Consider the following 23,819-nt stretch of genomic DNA (forward strand, 5'->3'; position numbering starts at 1 on the left):
CTTTTCAGCCGAGGCACTTGAGATCAAGAAAGCACCGGTGATTAGAAACTAGCAGTACAATAACAGGACGATTTAATCCACCCAAATGTCAGTCGCCGGTTTACAAGTTGGCAATCCCATCTTCATCTGCAGACAAAAGGGCACTGGTTAGTCATCTGTTTAATTCTCTTGCTGCAGCATGTCATTTGGATGTTGAAGGAAAATCCCCTGATTCAGTCTGCCATTTCTGACAGTCTCCCTCTAGACCACATTAATAAGCTTTTTAGAGCAGTGAATGCAGAATAATCAGCAGGCAGCCTGCCCTCAAAATGGAGACAGAACAGACAGCAGAAATGCCTTCTTCCCTTTGTAGCTCTGGTGCATAGGTGACCCTTCTCTCACAGAGCTGCAAATGATTTTCACTAAGATTGCCTTTGAAAAGCCACAACGTAATTAACCATTTTATGCATGTGATGTCTGCTCAGCTTCACAACCCGAGGCTTTTGCAATGGAAAAAGATTCAGCTGCATTTGAGGTAGATTTATGAAACGTGCTAACAATAGAGCAGACGGATAGAAAGGCTGCCTGGCATCCCGGAATACCTGGGGAATTTCACTCAGAAAACAAACATGTTACTCTTTAATGTAGACTCACATCTCATTATAAAATCACAAGTGGAATGAGACACACTTCGCCTTTGTAACTGTGTTGCCAGGAGGCAGGTAAGTGTTGTGCTACAGACAGTCCTGCTAAGGTCTGCATGATTTTAATATATTTTGAAAGCAAATAATTTGTTAGATAATGGGGGTCTTGCTGTGGATATTTCCTGTTTTTCTCTATTAATAATTTCTCTGTTGCCAGCTGTAAATTGAAATTGTCAATAGCTTAGTTTAACCTATTGTGCACTGGCTGTTTCAAGGTGCAGCTGAAAAACAAACTATTTCAGGGTATCCTTATTTTGTTTCAGGAAGGATTTGCTGGTGAGGCATTACTAAAGACTGGAAATAAGAAAGCAGAAACCTCGGAGCCCTGAAAACTCTTTTAATTTCATTTGGAGATGAAGGAAGTTAGCACCATTGAAAATCAAGCTCAAGATATGCACATACAGACAAGAAAAGTGAAAGGAGGTTGAAAGGAGAAGGAAAGAAATGTAATCCTGTGTGATGTGGTAAGATGTAGGTAAGGCTCGGGGAGGATTTTGTGAAGCAGAAAATTGACAAAATCTGCTATTAATTATTGTGCTGATGCTATCAGTGGCATTACCATAATCAAAAAGTGAGGCGTGAGCGTAATTCACGAGGCGCTAGGTAGCTTGGGGGTTAAATCACTTATTCTCAAAGGAGATTTTAAGAAAAAACATAGTTAACAGTAAGAGAGAACACAAGAATTCTTTTACGTAGCTCATGTAGTTAGTAATATCTCAGTAACAAATTCAGACATACTGGCCTGTTTGCGTGTGAAGAAGTACAAGCTACAAGGAAAGAAGACTGGATTACACTTAAACAACTTTTTTTTTTTTTTTTTATATATATAAAGGAGCAACTAGGGTCTCCTTAAAAAAAAAAAAAAATTATTAGCACTTTGCAGACAAATACTAGCATAAGGCCCCTTCCAGGAAGAGCTTATATTCTAAAGTACCAGGAATATATGAAAAGAATGAACCAAAAAGAAAAGTGTTGAATTGGCTATATTTATGAAATGCATTTTTATTTGTTTTTTCCTTTAGAGAAACTGAGAGAATAAAACATGGGAGCAAAGATGGAGACCAGTAGATGCCACCGTTTTAGAACATCTTGATTCTCAACAGCAGCATCTTCAAGAGAAAAGGTAGAAAGGAAATTAAAAGCAAGACCGGATCATCAGGTTAACCATGTAACTTGACTTGTTGCCTTGCAAATTTAAACTGTTAAAGAAGCTGAGAAAAATTCAATATTTACAGTAGCTGCATGTCAACAAGTCAACATTTACCAACTCTTATAGGCAAAGTTGAATAAATAATGCTGAAAGTGTTTGCAAATGTTACTTTGAAGGAAAACATCACATTGACTTTGATTCTCAACATATATTATTCACTGATTGCAAACATTCACGCAAGCAAATCTGTGGTTATGGTGGCACTGTAATCTCTCAGGCTAATAACTATCTGTATTACTATTCACTCTGGAGACAGTTATATGGTAGTGTTAAAAGCTCCTGGTTATTCTGAGATTCAAGAAAAGGTAAATCAGCAGTAATAATCATGTGACTAATGATATAAGCAACAGATTGGGTAGGGTGTTTAAGATGAGTGTCACAACTAGAATATCTAAAGATTTTTTTGTTTGTTTAGTGTTCATGATTTTGTTGTCAGAATGGGAACCAAGCTATACATGCTCTCTGGATTCTTGGTCCCTTTATCACTTTAAAAAAGCTCACGAAAATCCTTCTCCCAGGAGTGGTCCAAGAGCAGTGGCCAATGAAGGCAACAGGTATTGCCCTCATTGAAAGTAGAAAGCACTCGTTAGTACGCCATTACATGAATTTTTTGGCTTGCAGTAGGCTTGCCAGGTTGAGCTGTGAATAAAGTTCTTCATTTGCAATGACATCTCATAGAAAAATTATAATCTTCCCAGTGGAAAACAGTATTGGAAGATTAGAGACAGAAACCCTTTGTGGTTTTTATGTAGGACTGCCTGTAGATTTTCAAGTTCTACAATATATTGTAATGGGTGAATAAATTAATGCAAAAGTGTTACAAATTCCATAATATTCTGATCATGCAACAGCGTTAGTTGGTAAATTAAATGTTGAAAATGAAGAATCAATGTCAAAGGGAGACCATTGAATAATATAGGAGAGGTCTATGTAACAAAGCTAAACATGAATTTGAATAGTCGAGAACATAAAGTTATTTATGCTTCTAATCTGCTGAAAAGAATTGTAGGAATGATTGGTTTTGTATCAAATCAAACTTGTCAGCAGCTGTGGCCTACCTTTCAAACTAAAAATGTTTTATGCTTCTTGAAATTCAGCTATGACCTCCTGAATGTTTATAAATCACTTTTGTTATCTATTTTAAAACTAATGCCAGTAAAGCGGCTCCAAAATCTCTTGGAAACTTTGTATTTGCCCTTCAGTTACAACAAGGCTCTCATCCCTCTGCAAAGAAAAACACCATCTCTAGGCCCATTTCTAATATTGGAATGAGCTGTTTGGATTTTGCTGGTTTGGACCCAAAATGACCATCAGCATGAGTGGCTGCATGGTGTTCTGTGATGTGGCATCTTAGTGTATATGAAAGCAGGCACCAAACAGATCATACAACGTAATTAATCACATTTGTGACAAAAGTCAAATGAGATGCATTTGATTTTGATAAGTAAGCTAGCAAAGCAGTGAAAAGACAAGAAGGCCTTTCAGAGAGCCTTAGGCAGATAGAGACACTTAAATCAAAACATTCTATATTTGTTGCAGTGAAATGGTGCTTTTAGAGCATCAGTAGGGGACAGGTAGGAGTTGTGTAGGACAGAGACTGAGGGAGAAGGATTTAGGAATTCGAGGCCAAACCAGGCCAAAACCACACCGTTCTTCATAGGCTACTACTGAATTATTTTGAGATGAACGTTCCACTCCAAGCTCAAAGTTCCGTGGGCTATAACTAAAATGATAAAGGTCACTGGAGCAGGCCCCGCTCTATAATTATGATATGGTTGTATTTTCACGTCTGTTTAGTCAGTTGATTACAGCAGTTTAGAATGACAGAAACCACTGAAAGAGACAACTGCAAAATCAAATTTGCTTTAGAGGCTTATACCTCTAGTTAAATTAATTTTTTCCCACTTACCAATAATGTAAAAGACATTACTGAAAGCCTGGAATATTGTATGACTCAAGAGCCATTTTTGACTTCAGAAGACTAAACCAGCAAAGCATAAAAATTTAGTCTCTTTGCTTCATTTCTGCTTTCTTTGTTGCGTCCAAGTTTAAATAAGAAACCATAAATACTGTTCCTGAAATAAAATCTGCACACAAAAAAAGACTCTAAGTCTTTGTTAAGTCTAATATCTGCATGCAGTCATGTGACTATTCAAAATTACTCACTGAAGCAGCTGTGAATGCATACAAAATGAAAAACCTCTGTCTTATGTATGATGAATATAAAACGTGCCTCACTGCTTGCAAAATACTTAGAGCCTTAATTCTCTTCTTTTCTCATTATTGTAATTAAAAATGTTTCAATTGCCATTGGCAGAGAGTGTTTGCTAAAACATGAAGTTATTGGCACCTATTGCATAGGATAAAGCTTATGTGGAGAAGTGAATCTTTTGAACAAGATGGTTAGCTGCTATCCTGACAGTGACAATCTCTGTCTTCAGTGTGACAGTGACTCCAGTTGGATTCACTGAGACTCCCTGAAGCATTTTTTTCTGAATTCTTACACCTGGCTTGCCCATGATCCTATGTGATCACTCCAGCATATGAGCAATCTGTTGCTATTGATTATCCTAAACTATGTACAAAACACCTCATGTCTTAGCTGTGTGCAAAGGACTGTCCTATGCGATCAATTCTTCATCAGCAGGAGCAGTTTCTACTGACTAATTACAAGTACAAATCCATGTACGCTTTAGCCAATTCTATGGCTGGAACTGTCTGGAGGAGAACCATAGAATGGTTTGGGTCGGAAGGGACCTTAAAGACCATCAAGTTCCAACCCCCTGCCCTGGGCAGGGACACCTCCCACCAGACCAGGTTTCTCAAAGCCCCATCCAGCCTGGCCTTGAACCCCTCCAGGGATGGGGCAGCCACAGCTTCTCTGGGCAACCTGGGCCAAGGTCTCACCACCCTCACAGTCTGTCTGAACTTCTTACCTGAAGTACTGTAAAAATTGGTCAAAGGCTTTGTTGTGAAGTCGACTAGGAATTCAGTCAAACACTTTGACTCAGGTTAACCTCTTATCTCAAATCAGTCCACTTTTTTACCTGTGCAGAAGGCAGCTGTCTCCTAGATTGCACAGGGAATTAATGAGTAAGTGCATTGGTTTAATCACGGTACAGGCTTAGTAACAAGCTATACCAAAATGTATAATGTCCTCCACACTTATAACAATTCCAGATCTCTTGCTACACCAGGTCCCTACCAGCTGTTTGTTGAATCCAAATTGGTCATTTCCAGTGAAAGGGTGCTCCACACTATGAGCATAAGAGGTTGGTGAAGCCACAAATGTCTGAATTTAAGGGCACTCTAGTGTCTCAAAATGTTCTTTGCTTATTGCATAATGAAGTGGTTTCCAATGGGGATTATAGTTCGGGAATAACTTGACACCACCACCAATCCTGGACAGGGGCTGCTGTCTACCTTTTCAATAATAACTTACTCATTGGAGCATTCAACCAGAAATGGGCATCCTGGCTTCAGTATTAAAGTCCTAGGGCTTGGTCTACCTCTTGGAAATCAAAATTCTAACCCTGAATACAGACTTTCAACTGCCATAAATCTGGAATGATCACATTTTTAGGTTTGGCTTGATCTCTAATAAAAGAGGAACCAGTGAGGAAAACCCAGATCCTTGTCCAGTGTTTCAGATGTTTTGGTCTTGGACTTTAGGAATAGAGGGCCTGCAAAAATGTTTCTTTGTTTATCATCCTACATGGCATCCTCTAAACCCTGTATTAGATGAGGAATTAAGCTGGTACACACAGTTGAATCCTAATACTCTGCTTTAGATACATTAAAAAAACCTCAAAGTTTTCAAAAGTTGTTTGTTTTTTGGTTTTGGGTTTTTTTTCTTTCTTTTTTCTTTTTTTTTTTTTTTTTTTTTTTTTAGTGTTTAAATAAACCTGGGGTTTTTTTTAAACAACCTCTCTTTTAGATACATTAAAAAAACCTCAAAGTTTTCAAAAGTTGTTTGTTTTTTGGTTTTGGGTTTTTTTTCTTTCTTTTTTCTTTTTTTTTTTTTTTTTCTGATAGTGTTTAAATAAGCCTGGTGTTTATTTTCAACCAACTCTCTTCTGTGTAATGATTTGCAGACTTCATCAAATAAATGGACAGACTAACACAGCTGCCATAATGTCAGCCATTGGAATTTCATTAGCAAAGTAAGTAATTTGCTATCCTGAGTCATTTACTACCCTTACTATCCTATTACATCCATTTTAGATGCAATTCCTTTGAATTGCAAGTCTACTTGTCCTAGACTGACCTACCACTCAAGTAAGAAACTACTCACCTGAGCAAAACAAATTGGATTCGGTCTGTGGTTCCTGAAGCATCAGAGGGAGGGGAGTTCTCTTGTGTTCACATATTTATTTTTTTTTTAATTTAGTGGTGAGACATAATGTTTATGAGTCTTGCTCTGAACTCCTCTATCTGCAACTGAATCAAATTGATGTTACTTGCTCAGATTGGCTGTTGCTTGAGACACATTACAGGCTGGTCCCATTCAGAGGACATCTCCCTTCTTATTGATGCTATTAACTTAATTTTGTATTATCAATGCCAGGACAGTTTATTCTGATGGTATATAATAAAGGAATTTAGTAAATGTATTGCAGTTTTGCTGTTGGGTTTTTTTTTTGTCTAAGTATTTCAGATGTAACTAACACAAAACATCTTTATTAATTAGTACTATTTGGTTTTATTGGAAACATTTCCAACTATAGAAACATAAGTAATGAAATTACCTTAATTCAAATGTAGACAGATAAAAAAGAAAGTAATCTTATTACAAATGATATACATAGTCTTAGGAAGAGCAAAGATGACTCTTTTGGGAAGACTGTACTGTAAGTCTTGAGATGTGCCTGCATTTTCTCAGGAAGTAATTCTTTCTTTAGTATAAAACACATGCTTTAAAAATACAAAAGTGTGGTAAAGAACCTTTTAGCAATGTTCTCTTGCCCTTGGATGTCTCTAATTGACTAAGTACTTTAACCCCACCTCATAAATGCAGGCAGGAGGCTGAGGAACTGACAATGATTTTCCCAAAATCCAAATTGTGAGGAACATGACTGTGATTAATGTTAACTACCCCCCCCCTCCCATCACACATCTGCAACCTCTATTTTCAAGTGTTTTATTTATTAAAGTGGCTCCCTGATGCTTACATTTTAACTGAGGTCCTGTAAGAGTGAGAAGAAAGCACCAAGGTAGTCAAATTTCTGTGGGGAAATACACAGCTCTGCAAAAAGCAGTCTCTCTTTTCCACAAACAGACAAATCCTGACATAGAGGAGCATTGGTGCTTATTGGCACACAACCCCTAACATGGTCCTGATTCTACCAAAGTGAGTTCAAACCAAATTTTTTCTCTTCAGAAGTTCACACAGTTGTCCTCAAATTCCCATTCAATTCCAAATTGCACATGAAGAGCTGAGTTCAAGGTATAGGAGTAAGTTATATACTTTCCATGCATAGAATTGTCAAATAAGTGAGTATTTCAATAAATATATATGAAAAATATATCTACACAGTTGCAGCAAGAATTTTTTTTTTTTAATTTTTCTGAACAACTCAATATTAAAAGGTTTCCACACTGCTTTCTGCCAGCGCACACTTCTGAGGAGCAGAATATCAAATGAGATAACTTTTGTAGAAAGAAGTTAACGTTTCCATTTCAACAAATGTGGTACCTGGAAAAACAAACAAAAGTTTCAGGCACAGTGGCCATCCTTCAGGTATGTAAAATAGACTCAATATAGTAATAAAATGATAGATAAGAATTGTTTTACTTGGGAAATGCTTACGATGGCTATTAATATTATACATTACTATTACTAATATTTTTGTCAGAAGAGGTTTTTTTTGTAGTGCTGGCTGTAGAAATGAAATATGTCAAGTGGAACCCAAGCATCTTTAAGTCTGTGCATCTTCTATATCAGTAATAAAACAAAATAAAGAAGGTATAACTCTATCCTCTGAATTCTATCAGGATGAAAATTCTGCTTATCATTGTAACTAAAGGCTATGTTCTCACAGTGTATATTAAAAGGTCATAAAAACCTGTTGATGAGACTCATGTTTTCTTTCCTTACTTGATAGTAGTTATGAAAGCAATATGCATACAGATTTTTAATATAAAATACCTTTCCCACATTATAGAGAACACAATATGGAATGAATAGTCATTTACTTGATAGCTGAAGATGGGAATGAATAAGAACAGATCCTGCTTTTATTTAGTTTATCTATAGTACGGCATGAGGCAGCCAGAGAGTCGTTTAAGGAGATTACTGTTAATGCAGAAATACGTATGCTTAATTTCCTTAACTACAGTGTGCTAGATCAAGCTTTATTCCATGATCCTTCCAGTGTCTATAATAACATAATAACAATCGCGCATGCAGGTAGAAATAACTAAGTCATCTAATTCAAGCAGATGCACAGAACTGCACAGGGGCTTTTTCATTATCTGAAATGAAAAGATACAGATGTTCTAACCTGGCAAATGTTAGTATCAGAAAGTGTTATAAATAGCACAGATCTTTTTAATTGCTCAGATCTTGGCTGAAAATCTAAATTGAGCTTGACTGATCAATTCAGTTCTTCTTTAGGCATATTTATGAGAATACAGACAATTAAATGATCAAAGGAGAAAAAAACTGATTAAGAGATCTTTTCTAGTCAGGTATTAAATTTCTGGAATGACCTTTACTTTCAAAACATTGAAGTTTTATGATATTAGAAAGATGTCATGCCAGCTAAAGACAACGTGCCATTTTCAAACAGGAGAGAAGTCAAGATTAGTTTTTCAATCAAATAGTCTCTATTTAGAGAAGGGATCTATGCATTTTCTTTGAAAGTACATTAAAATATTAAATAAATACAGTATAGGTTATATCCTATGCTGCCAAACTACCAAAATATATTCCACCAAACATATGGTCAGTGCGGTTGATGTTGATAAGATACGGTGTTTTATGTTGAAGATCTGAATCAAAATTTGTTTTTATGATGTTTGCTTTTAGGTTTTCTGGGTAGCAGGGGTGTTTTAGGTACTGATGAAAAGTTTCCCAGTCATGCAGAAGAGAGAAGAAAACCAAGTCTTCCCTCACGACTTCCCTGATCCCTCAGAGTACCAGCAGGTTATTATTGTTATGGTGCACTTATTCAGGTCTTTTATTGTTGCCGAAAAAGAAATATTTCAGTACTGGAAGAAATTTCTATTGAATCAAATGTTTTGGGTGAAGAAGGTGGATACATCAGTAAAGAATACAATAAAATTTAAACTTCATAAAATCTAAGATGAAGGTTTTGATTAGAGGAACTGTTAAGTTGTCCTGTAACTTTAGAGTGTCTGGAAATACTAGGGAAACGTATTGCAGGGAAAGATTGTGGTGGGAAAAGAGGCTTCCTGATCAAATGTGTTTGGACAGACAACCAACACAATAACTGATACAAATTTTACTTTTACTTTTTCTTTTTCTTTTTAACAATCTGGAGATCGAACTGTGCTAACTAAATCCAACAGAAATCTATAATAGGATATTACAATGCAGCATGTGTGCATCCAAATCCCCTAAACTTTGTCATAGTAAAGGCTCGATTCTTTGAAATTGGCATTTAATACAAGCACTTTTGAAAAAAAAAAACAAACACCAGTAGTTCTAGAAAAAACTTCATCAATACGAAGCCCTTTGTGAGAACTTACAATTATATCTAATACTTACATGTTGAACAAGATTACTTGAGAAATAACGTACCAGGAAACTGAGAGAAAGGTAGGATCTCGCCAGTGTCAACATAAAAAACGTGGTAGCTACTTTGTTTAAAGAAATATGTACCTTGAGGGAATACCAAAAGGAATAATATCAAAATCATATAAGTTTAATGGAAATCAAAATACTGTACTTGTCTCCTGGGCTGCTGCCAACATCTTTGCAAAACTTTTCTGACCATATCAGGGAAAAGAAAGCCCCCACAGTGTTGTAGATATTTTCTCCTTAACGGAACTCGAACAATTTTAAAAATAATTTCCCTTGTGCCCTTCTGAATTCTTATAAGTGTGTGGTAAAGAGCCTAGAGAATCAGAAAGTACAGGGCACGCAGGATAAGAGGGATGAACATCATCTTAGTCAGGTGTCTGGGAAGCAGTAAGGGGAGAAAATGCTTACTAAAGCCTTCTGAGATACTGTGCAGTTTGCTAATTCAAAGAGCAGGTTTAGAAATTTGTTTGGTATTTTAATTTTATGCTTATAAGTTTCAAGCATAGACTGTCAGGTACAAATGAAATCCATTACAAAGAAAAACTGCAATGCTCAGGTGTTATGAAAAGTTATACATCACACGTGTTCTGGTATATAAAACCATTTGAGTAAAAACACTAGAACTTATAAAAAAGCAAGCCGTATAAAATTATGTGGAAGTCTTACAAACTTTTACAAAGGTGAGTGTAAAAAGGACAGGAAGCATGAGCGGAAATTGGGGAGATTGAGGGGTCTATAAAGGTAATAGCTCATGAACTGTGGGCAGTCACACATGGGAAATGGGTTAGATTTGCCTTCCCGTGGTTAATAATAAAATAGAGACAAGTATTACTGATTATTTTGCCAAAATGTGTTTTGACATTTATTTGGGTGAATATTATATTCTGGCAGAGATCCTCCCTGTAGGGACTTCCCTATTGGATGCCTAGAGAACCTGGCAAGGAGCTGGTGTGGCTCAAGGGTGCACTGTGGAGACCTGAGAGGTTCATTACTTCACGTCCTGTGACTATGAGCGAAAACAGAAAAGCAAATGCAAGATACGTGCAGCTGAAGGTCATTTTTGACAGATGATAAACAGTCAGGGAGCATTTCTCCTTCAGAGTTTGTCTGCTTTCTTCAGGATTGTCTCTTAAGTAGACCCTATAATTTTTTAGGAAACAAGAGGATGAGGGCAAGATTTTTCAAAGTACCTGTGTTTTGTAATAAACAACTCTGATTATCTCTGATCCGATTACCAAAGTGTTTCTTAATTTAAGTTTTAATAGATAAATTATCTTTGACGCGTTCACTAACAGACATAAAATATTTCTGCATTTCGGGTGTAGAGAGCAGGGGCTTCCCAGCACAGGGAGAACATGGACCTGTTGGAGCAGGTCCAGAGGAGGCCACAAAAATAATCAGAGGGATGGAGCACATCTGCTATGAGGACAGGCTGAGAGGGATGGGGTTGTTCTTGGTGAAGAGAAGGCTCCTGGAAGGCCTTATTGTGGCCTTTCAGTTCATAAAGAGGGCTTATAAGAAAGATGGGGACAAACTTTTTAGCAGGGCCTGTTGCGATAGGACAAGGGGTAATGGCTTTAAACTGAAAGAGGAAGATTTAGACTAGATACAAGGAAGAGATGTTTTACAATGAAGGTGGTGAAATGCAACAAGTTGCCCAAAGAGGCTGTACGTGTCCCATCTCTGGAAACTTTCAAGGGCAGTTTGGACGGAGCCTTGAGCAACCTGATCTAGTTGGAGATGTCCCTGTTCATTGCAGGGAGATTGGACTAGATGACCTTTAAAGGTCCCTTCCAACCCAAACTATTCTATGTTTCCGTGGTTCTCTTTTACTTGAAGAATTCTGTGGTAGCAAAGTAAAGATACATTACTTCAAGAGCTGTTGTTAATAGTAACACATACAGGGAAATTAAATTGTCCAGGGAGGTTCTATACTATAGGAAATCAGTCTTTTTTTTTTTTTTTTTCAACCTAGAAGAAACTGTAAGTCAAAAGCATCTTGCAAATAACCCTAAATCTTTACATTTCTTATTTGCCCCATACTTATTAACCAGTTACTGATTCCTCCTCCTTATTCTCTAAATAGAGTTGTCCTGGGGAACCCACCATCTGCCTGATGTAAACTGCCCCGTTAATTCTCACCTGGCTACAGCAGCAAAACAGATGAGAACAAGGAGAGGGAGTTAATGAATGAGTCCTGGTAAAGATCTCAGCAGGGTGCCTCTTTTAATTCAGACCACGTTGGTAGTTAGTGTGACAACAAGCTGTTACCACCTAATGATTTCAGTTCCTTAAGTATAATGAGTGCCATGTTCTCAGTATGCTTTAGACTGGGCAACTTAAACTACCGTTGTGTTTCATAACCCCCACTGTATGTTGCAAAATTCCATGTAGAATAAGGCTTCAATGTGGAAATAGTGAATTGTGATGGAAAAGCCAATTAATGAGTGGTCAATACATTAAAATGTAAAAAAAAAACCCACCCCAACAACCAAAAAAACAATTAAAATATGAAAACCTTTTGAAAGTAACATGGTTTAAAAAAAGAAAAAAAAGAAAAAGAAAAAAAAGAAAAAAAAAAAAGAAAAAAAGAAGAAAAGTTACTGGCATTACCTGAGTATATTGCAGAAATTCCAATTTTATATTTTACACATTTTCTTGCTGCTAATAATAATATAAAATCTGAGATAATGGTATACCTGTGGTATATAAAAGTTGTTACACCAGGAAAATGTCAAAAGAATTCATTCAAACAAATGCACAACAAGAATTGGAACAGCTAATAAGGAGTCACAATAAAGAACATCCTTGAAGCGTGGAGTGTGAAGTATGAAGAAGCTGAAGCACTTCTGAAATTTAAGAGAGTAGAAATTCAGCTTGTTCAAACTGAGTTATGTGTGGAAATACACAGTCTTAAACCGTTCCTTAAAATGATCCTTCGGGAAAGATTAAACATCCAAGTTAAAACTTTAAAAGTTATTCACCTGATTTTGGACTGGTGTTTATTTTAGAAATGACTAAGCGCTTATATATGCAACATTCGGAAGGGGGAAAAGTGGCATCCACATGCCAGATGAATAATCTATACCCTTATGCATATTCATACCATCTCTTGCTGCCAGTGAACCTCGTGTTAGTCCTGTATAAAAGCTGTGCACAAACACATTTCCCTCAAGTGAGCTAAGCTGTGGTGTTTTGTCTCATCTAAGGCATCAGGCATTGAATTACTATCAAGGTCAGGTGGCCTTGGTCGGTTTGGATACAGCAGTGACTTCCCCTTCTAACATGTGATGAGGTGGAGAGAAGGAAGGACAGAGCCACGTTATTCCATGAACAATTTCTAGCTGGCATAGGCTGGAATCATCACTGCGGATCCTCAGCACCATGATGAGAAGAAACAGCAAGAAAGTCATGGGATGAAAGGGATATGTACCCTTGAAAGTCGTAGATGGTCTGATGAGTCTCTTGTCAAAAATGTCATGGAATGACATAATTACTATGGATTAATCAGTCCTTCTGGTGAAGCGAGCTGAAGGGTTTAAGGGAAATTTTCTGTGAAAGCTAATGGTTAAAACAGGCTGCAGATTGATGGCTGATGGCCATTTAAGAAGAATTAGAAAAGAGTACATGGTCTTCCTGCACTTTTACCTGCATCTATTCCTCTCACAGGTCACATGCTAAATTTTACTGAGAGGACTTTGTGATAAATTTGACTGTTTTGGGGAAATCTTTCTATGCTGTTGCTAAGAGACTTAGAAACTCTCCTTAGAGACTCCTCCTGGAAGGCAGTCTACTTGACAAATCCATTCAAGAAGTGACATTGTAGGGGATAAAGAGGTAGAACTGCTTAAATGAATAGTGTGAGAAACTGTGGTCATTTTCCTCTTGAATAAAAGCAGGAGCAGGACATTTATCCTAGAATCCTAGAATGGTTTGAGTTGGAAGAGACCTTAAAAATCATCGAGTTTCAATGCCCTGCCACGGGCAGGGACACCTCCCACCAGACCAGGTTGCTCCAAGCCCCATCCAGCCTGGCCTTGAACCCCTCCAGGGATGGGGCATCCCCAGCTTCTCTGGGCAACCTGTTCCAGTGCACCCAAAAGGTGCCATTCACACATCCATCTTGTACAGAATTTTGGGGTGCTTTTAAGGTGACAATTTGCTCAATAAGAGCTTTGGGAAAAGTATGCCCTTTAGGCATTGTTGCTTGGGTGAATAAACCTTCGTGAAAATTGGTGATGCTGAATGGGACATTCTATTTTCAATAAATGCTTTCACCTCCACCGGCAATAAGTTTGCTAATGAAGCATTACTTTACGGCTACTCACACTTATCATCTAGTCTCATTAAATTTTGAAAATAAATATTTTTATGAAGGTTTGATTTTTTTCTGACTGGGGAACTTCCTTTCTCCTTCGCATATGGAGAGCATTTCTTAAAATCAATCTCCTTTTCCCTGCTGATTAAACTGAACAACAAACTCCTAATTAGGAGGTTTTGAAAGTTCTGTTTTTGATGTTATCTTTGAAAGTTATTCACTACAGGAGGTGATAGGGTAGTAAGGGTGCTTCTGAGTCATCCCCAATGCTCAAGCTGCTACGCAGGACATAAAAGATGTGTGCAGGAGAAGAGAACTAGTCAGATTTGGAACCTACTTTTACATCACTGTTACCCCTGAGATGAACTCAATTCATTAAAAAAGTTATTTCTTGGGAAGTTTCTTAAAAGGTTGTTTGAACTTAAAGCTCAGGCTCTGTTGGTATTCAGACCATACCTATTCTCTACTTTATTTGGGGCCATGCTTTGAAGTTTTCTCTTTCTCCTGGGTATTCCAGTTAATATAGTTCATTGTGAAATGAGAGCACAAAAAAAAAATACAGTATCATCATATTACTTGTCTCAGACTTGAAATGCTACAAGAAAGTTAAAAAGAAAATTTCTCTTATTAAAAATTAATACACAACTGCAAATAAAATCTTGAAGACAACAATTTGAAAATTGTTTTAACTTAGTATTGTCTTTTGTCTTGTCTTACAATGTATGCTTTACAGATTACATTCATGAAAAATCCACCTTCTGTTTTTCGAATATGTGTCCACTATTAAAAAAAAAAGCAAACCAAACAGCAGAATTTGCTACTGGAATAAGTCAAAAGAGTTAATCTAAATGGACAGATTCACCATTTCTCTTTCCTGTACCTATTTTCTCAAATTTCATACTTGTCCACATACCGAGTTACACATTTGCTGTGTCACTTGCTTTGCTGCAAAGAACAGCAGGAAATTCACTGCTGGGTGGCAGAATATGCATGAGACTGCCCTGCCCGATCCCAACAACTTTTGAAGCTGCATTTGGATGATGCCTGGGAGAAAACTCAGCTCTTTCCTTCAGGTTTTCCTGAGTTCTTTACTTTTCATTCTCTCAACGGTTTCATCTCCTTATGATGTTTCATGATGTGACACGATGCATGAAGTTCATTGCAGGCTGTTAAAGTTGCTGGTTTCACTCAAAAGAAAATTTGAAAATAAAGTGGATTCATTTTTTGCAAATACAATGATTTTGAAAAGAAACAATTTTTACGTAGAGATGGTGATTTGGTTGGGCTTTCTTCAGAATCCAAGAGAGAGGTCTGTGAGATCAAAGGACCACATGTGCAGTATTTTCTGTTGCTTTCTCTTTTGGCCTAGTAAGATCATCTGGAGAACAGCTATTTGCTCCTTGACTTTACTGAAATCTCAGGTAAAAATGTAATAAAGAAAACTCCTTCACACATGGTGTACAGTTACTTTTTGTTAATCCTTGAACATCAACAGGGTCCAGTCAGATCTAACTCTTCAGACCGCTGGGCTTACAGTGGTAAATTCAGAGTTCCTCCTCTTTCAGTTTGCCCTAGAGACAGTCCCTACTAGTAAAGGTAGCAACACAATTCCTCCCAAGCCACATGGGCTGAGTTATTCACAAAATTCCTGCTGTCACTTCTCATATTCATGCTGTCATATGGGAAAGGTCCTTCTAAAGCACTGCTGGTGATAAAGCATGAACCAGAAATGCCTGTAGAAGGAAATGTCTGCAGAAGGGGCTGCAAAGCCAAAGAAAACAAGCATGAGCTCAGATCAAAAGGATCTTCTTTCTTGATGACTGAAGAGCTCTGTGGCCAGTGGAAGATGGTGGCAGTGGAAGTGGGAGGAGAATTGTCTATGTATCAACGCCCCAGCAATGTCTGTAAAGGGCAAATAGTCCTTTATAGGAATTACCTGATCTGCAATGCAAAACTGGATTTGTATAAGATGTGAAGCAATTCAAACATATTTTACTATGTCAAAATTTAACAAAATATCTGGGTTTTTGTTTGAAAAATATTTAGAAGTGAGAAATACTACCTAAGTGAAAGCATCTCAGTCAAGTCACTGCTCACCAGCCATATTTTTTTTTTAAAAAGGATATCATATTTTTTTAAAATACAATGAGAGATCATGTATTTAATGCTAAACAGCACTATTTTGGAATTACTTTGTTTTCTTAGAGTTTTTAGTTTTGGGATATTTTTGTAAAGCTCGATTGTATTTCCAGGTTCAGAAAAAAAGTGAGTGGGGGTTCTATTTAAACACCTATTAAAATCCCTCTGTCTCATCTTTGATTGCATGTAGTGTATTTTGAGGGCGTTATTTTTATTGCTTCTAGAATAGTTTTTATTGCATTTTTCAGGAAATTTATATTTTGTTATTATGTGCCATAATGACATCTGTTGCAGCAGAGTGAGACAAGATCAGACAGAAATCATTAATATTTCCCGGATTCCAATCTGAAACTCAGAAATACCAACAATGCTTCATTGGTTTGAGTGCTTCTGTCTTACAACATTTTAGCAACTTCATACTAAAAAATAATCTCCCTGTGCAGGCGCCTATAATGAAAAATTTGAAACTAAACTAAACTAAACTAAAGCCTGTGTATATGTGTGTGCGTATGTAAAATAGTGCTTAGTAAAACCAGAATTAGGCGAAATAGGATAATAGTTCATGTAATGACTGCAATTAATAGCATGTATGTGCAGAAAAGATGTGAAAACCAACTGAATATGTGAGTGTTGCTGCGTGTACAGAAGAGGAATGGAGATTAAAAACTGGATAAAAAAAAATCCACTGCCATCAGCACTGAGGAGAACTGCCAAAGATGCCAGCTTCATCATTTACTGCAGCTGTGCACCTGCAAATGCCACCTGGATTGTCTGTCACTGCAGCAGTTTCACGAAGGTTTGAATATGCAGCCAGTGAGTATTCTCATGTTTTATCCACTAAACATTCTAATTACTTTTTCTGCTAATAAATGGCAGAGGGGAAAAAAAAAAAAGCCTCTAGGATTTGGCTCTGTGAGCAATAGGGTTTGCAGTGGTTAAGAGTAACTTAATCTACTGCGCCAACAGATGCATCAGTAGACTGCATCAAGCAATCAAATAAGGATTAAGGAAAAAGCCACACTGGCTTTAATTTTCTTAGTTTGACTGCTTGGCATACATTGCAGAAAACAATTAATTCAGACGGTTTCTAACAAAGAATAACTTCAGAAAGCTTAGTGTTTATAAGCAGTCCAAATGAACTGCAACTTCCTCAAAGTTTCTTTAAATTTCCTGTCCTCAGAAAGGAATATAATAATACATCACTGTTTTTCTCAGGCAATAGTTGTTATTATGTATTAATACCTTTAGCATTCAGAAGAAAAATGACCACATGAAGCACCACTGCTCTGGACTTAGTTTTATTTTGAACTAAGACACAATACTAAAGGCTGCTGAGCAGTGGAAAAGAATAGGAGGAGATAGGGGCTGATAATCAAATCACACAGGTAGTGGCAGCCAGCCACCAGTTTGTTGATTCCAGACTATCTGGCTTCAAAATAAATGAAGGAAAATTTGTAGATGGAGGCCTGAAAAATCATAAAACTATGTCTACATTGATACAGTCAATTTTCAGAACGCTCTGAGACCTTGCTCTATAAATGTCTATGGTTCAATCCCTTGGCCATGCATCCTGAAAGCTCTGCTAAATTTCTGTGGATGAGATGATGTTTCTTTTTTCCACTGCTTCTATCCACTGGAGTCTTTTTTATCCACTGTGCTTATTCTTTTTTTGCAAGTAATCACAGACGTGGAAGCAGAAACAGTCTACAGCCTGTTTCCTAAGAGAGCCACGGAAATGAACCAAAGACTCAGTCTGTGCTTAAGGAATTAGATTTATACTCTAAGAATGTAGAGGGATGGTTATCATGATGACAGCAAAAAAGGGTGGGGAGGTTTACTGTTGTGAAGGACCTTGAAGACGTCATGAGGAGGACTGGGTGGTACAGAGGGAAACAAGGAGCAGAGTGGAGGAACTCAGTGGAGAATACAGTATGATAAAATCATCTCAGCAATTATATTTTCTGTGGTCTCCAGTCTATCACTGAGGGCCATAGGGAAACCACAGGACCAGTAACCATGATAAAAGGAGACTAGGGCACAGATACAATCTGTTATAACATAACATTATAACATAATATTGTTGCCCTAATAAGGGAAATCATTCTTCAAAATCACATAAAATGACAATACGATTAAAGAGATTTTCTGCTTGTTTTAGTCTCAGTGAAGATTAAAATAAAATTTCAAATCATGCTTGTTACTCCTTTTTCAAATGTTTTCCTTACCTGCTTTTCCAAGAGCTAGAATTCAGAGAAGAAATAGAAATTTACTGTTAAGAGAAGTAATATAGTACAGAGTGACCCAGAGAACTGGCAAAGTCTCATGGAGAAGTGTCAGCCTCTGAAAATGATTTCTGAAGTTCAGTGCCTGCCACTCACACGTATCCACCAAAAAAGTTGAAGAGTGTGTAAAGTATGTGAGACAATACATGCACCAGCACCTGTTTGCAGACGCAATCACTCATTTTGAAGCCTCTCTGCCAGTTACCTATTTACACATCTGTCTATACTTCCTCTGACAAAACGTGTATGTCTTTATAGTTCTGGTCAGAAAATGTTGACTTGACCTTCAGTAAATGTCCGTCCTCTTGAAAAGTTATTCAAATGAAACGTCTGAAGTTGCTGCTTTCCTACCACTGAAATGTGGCAGTAAGATAGTCTTGAAATCTAGGAGAGAAAATTTCTATTTGTCAAATGCACCCCGAGGCTCTGAGTGTGTGCATCAGTCACAGCCATAGTGCAAATGGGTGGGTCTGACTGATGGTGATGAAGTAAAGTGCCACCGTCACTGAGGAAGATTGAAGACGGCTGCTCCGATATGCTTGGATTGCCATTAGTATTAATGAACAGGACAGCACATATTTTGACATGAGTAAGTGGTCACAGCCTGGGAGCGTGGAAGGGAATATCAGCTCACGTGACTCAGTGGAGCTCTGCACGGGTGTGCGTGTGACACGTGAATGATTACTGCAAGTCGGTATTGGTGGGTGGGAGTAGCAGAGTGTCACTTTATATAAATGAGTATCCCTGACAGGGGGCAATTTAGTTTCTGCCTAAAGATTTCCTGTTGGTAGGCAATAACCTACCATCTACCAGTGACAGAATATCCACTCCCTTCAGGCAGTTACCCGCTACTTTCCATCAGGTTGTGGTATTTCTTAACATTTCAGAAAATACAGGTACGCATCACTCTGATTAAGGTTATCTCAGAGGATTTTGTTGGAAATACTGTGTTTAATCTTGGCTGAAATCCAAGCCTTCATTATTGTATAATTTGCTTGGTTTTTCTAATAGGGGAAATCTGTTGCCTGATTGATGGGATATTATCTCTCTTTCATCTTCCCTGTCAAAAGGCACTTCTGAATTTACTGGGGCACACACCTATTTATATGTAGGTGTGGGGATTTATGCATGTGTGTGTGTATGATCATGTGATTCTCCTTCCAGGCATGATAGTGCAGCCTCCTTTGATGGACAACTGCCAGTACCTGATGATCCTGCTCAGGATATGGCTCTCTTCAACCTCCTTTTTTTTTTTTTCCCCTAGGAGAAGAATGCATCTACCACCCCCCTGATTCAGACCAGGATTAACAGCAGTCTGTTAGTTCTGTTAATCTGTTAATTAATATATTTATATTATATTATTTATATAATAGATATATATATTTATATTATATCCCTGGGGTTACAGCTCCTATTTGATGAAAATGAGAGTTGCTAAAGTAACAAAGACTGACTGAAGATATGATTCTTTTTTTCATAGTAGAAATCCTGTTATACCAACAACTATTTTTAAGGAGCCCTATAACAAAATAGGTGTGCTTGAACATTCATGTTCCTATATTTTATTTTCTGCCAAATAAGATTGGATTTATGACTATTTTGGCCTCTCTGTGTTTCTCATTGGGAATGTGGATCTTAGTCTGTGCGCTTGCCACCCTCAACCTGGGAGATCCTAAATGTGTAGGCACCATTTAAATAGATTTTCCCAAATCAGTTTCATTTTTGCATTCTGCATTTTTCTGGCTTCTCTCCTGTTGCTTCTTGGAAAAGTTGTAAATGTGTATCATGAAGAGGCATCTGCAGATTATCCAGAAGAAGACACTTTGCAACTCCCTTTGACTGGCTTGGTGTTCACCTCAAGATTAAATACCCAGCAGAAGGAAAGCAATGGACTTCCTTTTAAGTCCAAGTAATTTAACTCCTTGGAGTTAAAAGAATGGGAATGGGCATAATAGTGAATACACAAGTGTTGGAAAAGTATTCTTTTTACAAAAGGGGAAGAATTTCAAATTGTGCTCATGTGACCTCCCACTTACAGGATGTACCCACTTAATGGTGATTTTCATAAGCCATTTGAATAAGTGACCTTGTATGGAAGACCCCATGTAAATCATGAACACCATCATGCAAGAAGATGACAGATTTTATGGCTTGGTCATGGCAAAAATAGAAAATTTCACAGTTTGTCATGCAATAATGGAGATGGTTACAAAAACACAAAGTCATTTGTAGTGATAAAAGATGATTCTGAAAGGGTTCAAGATATCTTAACAAATATAAGTCATAAAGATATGTGACAGGCTGTCAATGGAATCTGGAAAGATTATTTTACGCTGGGGAAAGACACAAAAAACAGAGGAGCAAATGGCAATTGTGAGAGGGTTCTGTCAGAAAGAAAAGCAAAAATAACACGTAAGAATGGCACCACTTCAAGTCAAAGTCAGTGTGCTCGGAGTAGACAGTTTGCACAGATGTGTTTGGCATGGTCATTGTTATGAGCCCTGATGCATAATGCAAACACAGAAGAACAGTGCAAAGACCTTTGCTAAGCCAGTTATAAATGTGAGGTATTCTCCTGGAACATAATAAAAACTATTCTTAGGGTGACAAAGTTGATCTGGAATTAAAGCAGCCTTTCTAAGTGCAAAGTCTGGTCCAGCCTCCTGTATCCATATCACTTCGGTCTGTGACATTTGCTGGTTGATGTAAACAGGGCTGAACCTCAGTGTCTGCTTTGATGGGAAGCTCAGAGGCTGGCACATGGAAAAGTGTCTCCCGGGTTTTGCATTCCCTAGTGGTCTTTCTGAGAGACTGTTTAAATGTTCCTGTCATTACGACATCATCACTGACTGCAGGCAGCTGTATTCCTTTGGCCTTCCCAAACTTTGAGTTTCTTTCATAAATGTGACAATGCCTAAAAGTCAGAGGTAGAGAAAGTATGATACAGGTTATAGGAAATCCTAGGGGTAGGAGTGAGTTGGGAAGTAAACCCAAGCTTTTTGAGAGAACATGGTTGTGGCAGTATTTCTTTTGCCATTTTATCAGCTCTGCCCTGAGTCAGGGAACTGGTAGCTGAGATACTGTGGGACTCAGCTCTAAGGGAGTTCAGGAAAATAAGTAGGTCTTTAAAGATCTCCAAGTGCAAGAATGGCCTGTGCTGGTGACAAGAAGGAGAAGTAGGTGTTACAGATGACCAAATGGGCTAAATAGGGAGCTCATTTCCACTCTCTGAACAAGCCAGCGGTGGAGCAGGTTGCCCAGAGAGTTCATGCATTTTGCATCCATGGTTGTTTTCAAGATAAAGCTCTGAGCAATCCGGTCTGATGTTAAGGATGACTCCTGCTTGGAGCAGGTGGCTGGACTAGAGATCTTCTTAAGTCTGTTCCAGTCTGAAATGATTGGTGATTGTCCCCGAAATGTGGCTGCCACCCTACTTATAAGTGCTGAGTTGAAGTATTTCTGAACTCCGCAGCCACCAATTATAGACCTCACAGCTGATTTATGACCTTTCAGCAGAATTTACCTAATTAAAAGGGATTCAGAATTGCAATGTATCTGAAGTTAAAGGCAGCCCCAGCTCAGCCAGCAGTGGGACTGCAAGGAAATACCATCATTTCTACAGTAACTGAACAGCTGGCGTTGGAGAAAAGTGAAGCTAGGATGAATGGACATCCTCCAAATGGTTCCAAAGACAGATTTGTGAAGTATTTTTCAGAAGTGCACTATGTTGACTAGAGAAAAAATGTAAAGAAACATTGCCTTTTTGTAAATCTCTTTCCAAAATATAACACATCTTTGAAATTTATAAATCTGCAGCTTGTAAATTCTATGTCTGTAACTATTCCCAGAAGGACTCTATCTTAGCTAACAAACTCTACCACGGCTACAGAACAAGACTAATGTAGCACCTCCTGTAGCAGACTTTCAGTGGGTGACATAGTGGCATATAGTTGGAGAGCTTTTTCAAGAGGCACTCAAATTAATTTGAGAACGCAGTAGGCAATCCGCTATAATGTACTTGCAGGAATATGTTTAAGAAAATGAACAGTTTGTAACTAAAAATATAATATTTATTAGCTTTACATGCTTCATAAACATGATAAAGTGCTTCTGCTAGTGCTTTCAAGCTATACTATAGGACTTATGCACATTGTTCTCTAGTAAACTGGATTAATTTTTATAGCAAGGTCCCTTAATTCAGTGGTAGTACCATGTAGCAGCTTGAGAATTATGTTGCGATTTCCTCTGAAGTAGAAAATAAGCCATGTGATCAGCAACATGTACTTTGTTTTTACAGTACTGTTTGCTTCCTTTGCTTTCTTTACCTTTCCAGAATTGTCAAATTGAAAATTGCCAGATTGAAACTGCCGTTTTTGACCCGTGGTTGTTAGGTCTTTTCTCACAAGGACATGAGAACAGAGACATGAAGATCTCTTTGCAGGAATCTAGGTAAGCACATGAGGTTCATATTTTGCTAAATTGGTCAGCATTAACAGAGCTGCACTGAAATGCAAATTCTCACCATTAAGCTTCCTAGATAGTCTCACAGACATCAGGACCAGTACGTTCACATGACCGCAAGCAATTAAGTCCACACAATTTAATGAGCTACTACTTCTCTGAGCCATGGTAATGGTATTAGCTCTCCTAGCCTGTTGCAAGTACAATATACAATTTAATTGTTTGCAATGTGGCAGCATATGCTAATGTGTGTTATTTATTGACTCTGTTAACTCTACTTGTGCAGTAAAGGGAGAACAAACTCAGAAGAAAGCTGTATGAGTAAGAATGTAGAGGTAACAAACATAAGGGAAGTGAAGAACACAGAATTGTAGGTACCATCAGCTAAAATGGCTCCAGCAGCCAGCAATATCTTATTGTGTTGCAGTAACAGCTACTTGTCATTGTGCAAAAATAGATATCTGGTTTGCATTTTGTTAGGTTGTGATCTGTACACAGGTTGAGGAAGACATTATTTCATTCGTTTATCTTCAAGTTTTGTTTGGTATGTTTTCATAATACTCATAAGAGATGTGTATACATACATACATACAGATAGACAGACACACATAAATATATTAAAAAAAGAAGTGAGCTTAGCTTTAGCCTCTTATTCCCACAGCAAGAAATAGATTCCAGGTATTTTCCAGAGTGGCAGTGTGATATAGATAGCTATAACATTCAAACTTACTTGTGAAGAAAAGGAAAAATAGGTCCCAGACCCAAAGGTAGCTTTGAAGAGTGAAATCATAAAAGTAATGAACCTAGTTTTAGTGAAGAACACAGACTGCTATCTCTCACTCAAAATGAAATTACTGTCACCAAAATCTATTCATTATGCCATTTTCAGTTCTCATTATGATTATTCTCAGTAGAATTAGGTACTAAAATTCCAATTCTTCACATGCTTTATAAATCA

The 23,819-nt window shown here is 37.6% G+C and overlaps 1 long non-coding RNA gene across 1 annotated transcript; it reads left to right on the forward strand.

Annotated features, from left to right (window-relative positions):
* The first annotated feature begins 293 nt into the window (after positions 1-293).
* Positions 294-7,913, forward strand: LOC106886947. Its single transcript, XR_001411762.1, has 5 exons — positions 294-701; positions 947-1,158; positions 1,706-1,806; positions 5,988-6,056; positions 7,767-7,913. It is a non-coding gene; the product is annotated as an uncharacterized LOC106886947 (long non-coding RNA).
* The last annotated feature ends 15,906 nt before the right edge of the window (positions 7,914-23,819 follow it).

This window comes from Calidris pugnax, unplaced genomic scaffold, assembly GCF_001431845.1.
Source record: "Calidris pugnax isolate Ruff unplaced genomic scaffold, ASM143184v1 scaffold76, whole genome shotgun sequence".
NCBI lineage: Eukaryota > Metazoa > Chordata > Aves > Charadriiformes > Scolopacidae > Calidris > Calidris pugnax.